The sequence below is a fragment of the Hyperoodon ampullatus genome (genome assembly GCF_949752795.1).
Source record: "Hyperoodon ampullatus genome assembly, chromosome: 5".
Lineage (NCBI taxonomy): Eukaryota > Metazoa > Chordata > Mammalia > Artiodactyla > Ziphiidae > Hyperoodon > Hyperoodon ampullatus.
The window spans coordinates 60091734-60097733 of NC_136918.1; the positions used below are offsets into that span (position 1 = coordinate 60091734).

The 6000-nt window shown below is 38.5% G+C and overlaps 1 protein-coding gene across 6 annotated transcripts in view; it reads left to right on the top strand.

The window, feature by feature from the left end:
- MECOM (MDS1 and EVI1 complex locus) overlaps positions 1 to 6000 on the top strand; it is a gene marked incomplete at its 5' end in the record, with an annotated part of 572227 nt that overhangs the window by 180071 nt on the left and 386156 nt on the right. The gene's annotated exons all lie outside the window — the stretch shown is intronic.

The following is a 6000-nucleotide window of genomic DNA, read 5'->3' on the forward strand; positions in this document are numbered from 1 at the left end:
AAACTTTAAAGAACTTGTCCTAAATTTACTGTGTAAAAAATATTTGCTCTAAATTTTCTTTGAGTTATTTATATAAGTTAATAGCTTTTTGCATATTACATCTTGAATGAAAAACTAGAATATTTATGATGTTTAAGACATTTGAGTTGGGTAGAAACATCTTTATAAATGGAGAAGAATACTGGAAAGAAATAAATTTCTTTTTGTTGAAATTTATGAAAATACACAGCTAGTCAGTGGTGATATTTTAAATTTTTTCTCCATGATTCTATTACCTTCTTCTCCTTTCTTATTTTATTATATATCTCAATTCTTCTCACCAGTTTCTTCTTTCACCTCCTCCTTCAGCTCTATTTCCTCTTTCTTTCTTCCTTCTCTCTTTTTCCTTTCCTTTAAAAATTTTCTTTTTCTCCTTCCTTTCTCTCTTATTCTTCCTTTTATTTTTTATTATATAAATATTTATCTATATGCAAACCTCACCAGTTAAGTGGAAGCAGGAATGAGATTTATAAGCAAAGAAGCAGAATGTCAAATTGTAAGATAAAAGCAATCACTTTTTGTGTATTAGACAAATCCAAACAGAGTAGAATAACAACAGATTCTTTCACATTTCTGGTGACCATAGGTTGTCCTTTTATTTCCATTAAGTGTATGAAACAATTCAGTGATTTTTCACTCCATGTATTTATTTTGAATATAAATTGGTGTGCGGAACTATGTTTCTATATGTTAAGTTGTAGTTTTGGCTGCTAGTTGAGTATACCATGAATTAATAATCATTTGATATTGACTTCAGTTGAGGTGAATACAAAGATTTATTGACCTGAGTGGAAAATATGGACCAAAGTGAAACCTCTGTCAATATTTATTTACTTTTACAGGGACAATTAATCTTGATACTCACTGAAACAAGAAGTCGATATATGTATTGTAGTATACTTTTGGAGACTTCCATTAGAAATATTGGCGAGTCCCCCATTCATGGCTATAGATTTAAAAGCCCTATCAATTTAAATGTTTTGGATATCAAGGGCTAAAACATGTAAAATATAGCATTGTGCTTCTCCAGAAATAAGAAATCAAGAGTCTTCTCAGAGTAGATTAATGGGAATTCCTCTTTTCATTTCAGCTAATGCTTTTTTAGTAATAGGAACTGCCAAGAAGGCAACCAGTACTGAGTTCTCGATGAATGACTTCATCTTGTTAGCAGATGGGGTAAACTCTTCTATGAGAGAGTTCTGCAGTGCTCCTCCCGGTGGTGAATGACACTGGTGATTAAAACTCCCCAGTGCATCTTAGTTTCTTCATGAGAGCTTCCTTTGTAGGCAGCCCTTACCAATGGGAGAAGCCCAGGCTGTGAGATTTGGACTTTCGATTCTTAGGGTTTTTCTTTTCTTCTCTTTTGGAATAAAATAGTGGTGGAGGTAAGAGAAACTTCTACTTTACAATGACTGAAAATGTAATGAAGCACTTGACATGTATGTATGAAGTATTAAGGTTGAATTTCCAGTGAGAGAGCATATTCACTTTAGTCAATAAATTCCCTATTCAGAATGTGATCTCAAGAATTGTGCTTAAAATTTCTTCTCCCCCTAAAATGGTTAAAAAATTAAAAAATTTTTTTCTCCTTCCCCCCAACCCCAAAAAAGTAACAAAAAGAACAAACAAACAAAAACAATTAATACTTCACAGGAATCACAGTTGAGGTAGATCTTTAAGATATGGTATTAGAGCGATTGACTTTTACTTAGTTAAGAATGAAACCTGCCTTTGCTATATAAATTTAGATAAAAAGCTTACATGTCACATTGCAGCCTTCATTGCAACAATTTGGTAGAGATCAGAGATTGCCTTACTTAGGGAAATGTCCAAAAGAACAGTGAAAGATATTGATGATATATATGATATTATATATAAATTACATGATATAATATATAAATTATGTAATGTGATATATAATATTATATATAAATTAATTTTCCATTGGGATAATTTAACATATTTATCAACAAATTTTTGGAAGAGACAAATTGTATTCCAGACATTGTGAACAATTTTCAGGGTTAAAAAAAAATTTTTTAATGGCCAGTCTTGACACTGTTTCAGAATTGTTTATAACACCCAACATAACATGTCTTGATATATAGCAGAAAGTCATAAATTTGCTAATAACCACGAACAACCAACACATGAGTAAATTAGTGCTCAGCTTTAAGTTTTCAACTTTTTTTTTTAACTGATATTTTCTGCCACCCTAAAGTAATGATTCTTTGGGGGGGGAGGATTTACTTATTTTCATCAAATTTTATTGCTTTTCCTGGTTATAATAGAAATGTGTATTTTTTTTGAGGGGGTTAACTTGTGAAGTACAGAAAAACCTTTTAAGAAGTTGTACTATGTGTTGTTAATGAGGATAGCAAAAGCAAAACAAAAACAAAGCAAAAAGCAAAACAATGAAAACCACCAAATAACAAACAATATCTCTCCCTCTCCCCCACCCCCATCCCAATCACATGAATTCTTAAATACCCAGAAGATGCAGTCCTTCTAGTTACTTGTCCTTGACATTTTGCAGGCACAGCAGTAAAAAACACATGCACACAAATACACGCCTTCATCTTCCACAGAGCAGCCTCCTGGAAAGTACAGGCTTCCTGCACATGTCTCAGAAACAGCTCATCTTCCTTCCTCTCCTTTCTGAGGAACAAGAATCATCCACCTCTGTGGTGCACAGAAGCCCTATCATCAACCAGCCTCGACAAGCACAACAGAGAAACGCTGAAGGGCCCTATGCTGTAACTGGTAGAAGGAAAACAGCCGGTGATGTCTATGGAAGGCCAGTTTATTTATATAAACCTGAGAGGTGTGGACAAAGTGATTAAAAAGATGAGAAGAAAAGAAAGTGGGAAGGGGCTGGAGGAGGACGGGAGAAGCAGTGGTGAAGGAGGAGGGCGTGAGCAGTGGGCTGAGAGAAGGTAAGAAAGAGGCACAGCAGTGAAGAGAGAGCATGGAAGGGGCCAGATTGGTACACACCTTAGAACCATCCTCCTGAAGATAAAGGATCTTCCCTTACACTGAGACGCACTCTAGTAGTCCTTAAAGAATCCAAATTGTCATGTTGAAGGCAAGCTAGAGGGTAAAGCTCAATAGTTTGGGGGTGGAGGTCAGGATGGGGGGCGATATTCATGGAACAGTGTATATGACAAAGAAACCCTTTCAGTTAAAATAAAGGGAGAGGAAGGTGTTTGCTTGCCTGAAAAAAACATATCTAAATTTGAATTCTTCACATTTCAATGTGTTAGTCTTTGGCAACCTCCATAAAACCATCACCGTATTTTTTCATACCAAGAGTTTAAAGTGATGACTCCAGTTTGACTGGTGGGTGGATCAATGTGGAAAAAGGCCTGTGTCTTTACTGTGGAAGCTGTGTAGACTTTGGAGACAGATAGACCAAGATTCAAGCCTCTTGGTGGTTCTCTGATATTGCACAATTTACCTACTTTCTGTTTTCTCAGTTGAAAAATGGGGGATTTATCTGAAAATTTTGTGGGGATTAAAATTAAAAAATGTATTTAAAACGTGCCTAGCTCACTGCCTGGCACACACTTAACTGTGTGCACATTTATGTTTGTTTGCCATCTGCCATGTGAAGAGCTTTTGAAGACCCTGTAAGAAAAAGGCCATGAAAATTGAGAAGAAGAAATTTAGGATGATATGATTTTAGTGGTTGTATTATCATATGTGCCTGCCTTCTAAATTTGTTCCCTAGAATCAGGCAGCATTTTTTTTTTTTTTGAGGGAAGAGGAAATCTGAAAATGAGACCTTTAATTCATCATCGTATCCTTGCTGCTCAGACATGTTAGTCTGTGTCTGCTTTGCTTTACTCGCAGTGCTTTCTCTAATTGCAGAGGTATGTGAAGGCCACCGTCTTCAGCAGGGTCTGGGCCTTGTCACTCTCTCCCCCATTGGCTACACTCCAAACGTACTGGCTTCAACACCCCAAACTCCTTTCCTCCTCAAGGTCTTCTTACCTCTGCTTGAAATACTAGACTTCTCCTTTCCTCTCGTGTCTCCTCCATCTCTGTTTTTTTTTTTTTTTTTTTTTTTTTTTTTGCGGTAGGCGGGCCTCTCACTGTTGTGGCCTCTCCCCCTGCGGAGCACAGGCTCCGGAGCACAGGCTCAGCGGCCATGGCTCACGGGCCCAGCCGCTCCGCGGCATGTGGGATCCTCCCAGACCGGGGCACGAACCCGCGTCCCCTGCATCGGCAGGCGGACTCTCAACCACTGCGCCACCAGGGAAGCCCTCCATCTCTGTTTTTCATACACACACACACACACACACACACACCCCGTATGTGTTTGGCTAATTCCTACCTAATTCCTATTTACATCTTACATTAATTGTCACTTCCTGCCTGAGACCCCAGCCTCGGTTAGATATGTTGGTTTAAAGGTTTCTCAACATCTTTCCGTCTACTTATCACAATTATGATTAATTAATTATCTGGTAGGTATTGGCTCCTTTCTGCCTTTCTTTCTGGCTAAGACATCAGTGAAGACAGGGACTATGTTTGTTTTGGTCATCACTCTGTCCCCCACATTCAACTCAGCGCCTTGCATGTGATTGGTGATCAACAAATATTCATTGAATGAATGATGCTAGATGCAGAAATACTGTGCTCAGCGTCACTGACTGTTGCCTATGTGTGGTTAGTTTGTGATCTCTAGCTTGTAAAATGGCCCAGTGTGGTATCATGAGCCTGAGGCAACATGAACCGTTTGTACAGAGTAAGGTCTGAGCAAGTATCTGTTCAAAAAAGGAAGCTGGCTCAGCTCAGGAGCTGGCATCCCTTCTCTTGTACAGTATCTTATACCACAAGATTCAAGTCTATCGAATATCCTAACCGAATAAACACAACCAACCATACGGAAGTAGCAGTCATCGGGTACTATTCTGTGGGTCTTTTAGCCTTTGGAATTTGGGAACAACTTGAAGGCTGGCCATTTGTGAAACTTTTTGTCTGGACACGGCTCCATCATGGCTTTGCTTGGAAGCGGTCATACCTTGAGTTGTAGGGAGTGCTTGGCTGAGGTCAAAGGCCCGCCTATAGGTGAGATTCAACTATTTGATCACTCTGAAACATTTCATCTGCATAATAGCCATTAACAAATAATGGAAAAAGTGTAGACAGACCAGCTACTATAGGTGGCCGTGAAACAAGAATAGATAGGACAAAATATTTACAAAAAGGAGCGGAGTGAGTACACATTGTAAAAACTGTACTGCGTGTTGAATTCTGCCTGGGCTGCATCATCCTTCTGTAGTAGTCAATGGTATTCCTCTTCTATAAGGAAACTGAATGACATTAATGATACACACAAGATCCTTTTTAGAAAAAAACCCCCACAATCCAAGCGCCTTCCAGAGCACGAGGAAAAGTTTCAGAGTCATTGGATGTCTCTCTTTGTCAGATGCCACAGTGTCAGGCTCCAAGCCATTTGTCATCCCTGAATTTCATTATCTGCTCCTTCCCTGTCTTTCATTCCCAGTTTGCTAGGACATTTGTTCACCGTTGACCTCCCTGACAAATAATACACCTTAATTATGTTGGCAAGAGGGGATATGTCATTCCCAGGCCACTTTAATTGTCTATCCAACAGGCATCCTGCTGCGGCATGTAGCTTCTGTGGTATTTTGACTGCAATTGTATGAGTATCCTGTGCTTTCACTTTGTCTAAAGGAAGTCTCAACTTTTACAGGCCCTGAAAATAATACTTCGTATCGGGGCCACGTTTCACTTTTGTTTTGTGGTTGCTAAAACAAGCTCTCACATAATTTTGGTGAAAACAGTACAGACTGGCTCTCTATGAGGCCTGCCTAGCAAAGCAAAAAAAAAAAAGTCTTCATAAGGACATAGAATGGAATAAACATTGAAAGGACTACAAAGGTTAAGAAGAAAGGTGTTTTTGGCATATCAGGAAGCTCCACAAAGGAAAAA